Here is a 1,229-nt window from a genome sequence, read left to right as displayed (position 1 = left end):
CCCCGCGCGCGCTGACCGGCCTCGGCCCGGCCCCCCACCGTGGCGTACGGGCTCAGTCGCCCTCACACCGCCAGCAAACCCGGGTGTGCGCGCGCGTGCGTCTCGTGCATGTGGTTACGTGTGACGACGCCGACGACACCAAGCAGTACGTACGCGCCGTGTGTGCCCCCCGTGCGCCCCGCGCCCTCCGCGCCGTGCCGGGCGAGGACAGCCCCGCCCGCGTCAGTACCGCCCCGCGCCGCCCCGCGCCGCCCCGCGCCGTGCACTGCGCCCCGCGCCCCACCTGTGGCTGTGCCGCTGCAGCGGCTGTACGCGCGGCCGGGGGTCATGGCCGAGAGCGCGAAGGGATAGTGAGAGCGTGGTGACCCGCGCCACCCCGCGCCACCCCGCGCCGAGCATCGACTTCATCGGCTGTGACAGTGTGTGGTGCAAGCACGTTAGGGAGTGGAGCCGAGTGGTGTTGTCGTGAAAGCAGTGCCAACAACATTAGGATCCTTCTGCTTCCGCACAAACACGTCGAGTGCAGCGAGTGAACACGACAGCGACGACAACAACAACCACAACAACAACAGCAGCAGCAGCAGCAGCAAGGAGGTACAGCAGCTCGGGGACTTGCTGCTGCCGCTGCGCCTCACACCCCCCATGCTTCTGCTGGACGGTAAGTGCATCCCCGCCCGACTCAAGCAAAGTGATTCATCCGATTTGGGTTCTGGGTCGTTTTTTGACAGCAGAGGGTGGTGAGGACTTTAAACTGACGTTGATCAGATCAAGATTAACCGCTCAATAACGCGACTCGTTGCGCGGCGTTTTCGTGAGCGCAGGGTGCGGCGGTTGGGGGGGGGGGAGGATCGCGGGTAATCAGAGACTCCGGGATTAGCAGCACGACGCGCACGTGAGGAGCGGCAGGTGGGGGGCTCACGCGGAACGCTTCCGCGGGACGCGCTGTCCGGCACGTCGCCAGTAACATTCGGCCCCGCAGGATGTGACCGCCAGGTCCGCGTCGAGCAAAGGGGAGGACCAGTGCGGTGGGGGACCTGCAGCCCGCCGCCGCCCGCCGCCGAGGCCGATAGTCACTTCGATCACGCACCCCGCCGCGGCGCCAACGTCGACGCCGACCGGTCCCGCCGCTATGGGCTGTCGTCGAGGACGGTGTTGATGTTGATCGACAAGCAGCCAAGTCCGGGAAAGTTGGAAGGAAAAGCAAGCGGGGCCTTGAAACTTTGGGCCCG

The 1,229-nt window shown here is 66.8% G+C and overlaps 1 protein-coding gene across 1 annotated transcript in view; it reads left to right on the top strand.

Annotated features, from left to right (window-relative positions):
* Positions 1–281: 281 nt before the first annotated feature.
* The window catches only part of LOC113207748 (protein phosphatase PP2A 55 kDa regulatory subunit), a 73,431-nt gene continuing 72,483 nt past the window's right edge, over positions 282–1,229 (top strand). The window contains exon 1 of the mRNA XM_052272535.1: positions 282–658. The gene's annotated coding sequence lies outside the window, so the exon portion shown is untranslated. The remainder of the gene's footprint in view (positions 659–1,229) is intronic.

The sequence above is a fragment of the Frankliniella occidentalis genome, unplaced genomic scaffold (assembly GCF_000697945.3).
Source record: "Frankliniella occidentalis isolate FOCC.00 unplaced genomic scaffold, Focc_3.1 Scaffold6, whole genome shotgun sequence".
Taxonomy (NCBI): domain Eukaryota; kingdom Metazoa; phylum Arthropoda; class Insecta; order Thysanoptera; family Thripidae; genus Frankliniella; species Frankliniella occidentalis.
The sequence above is the reverse complement of the archived record's forward strand: the minus strand, read 5'-3'. Positions and strand labels throughout refer to the sequence as shown.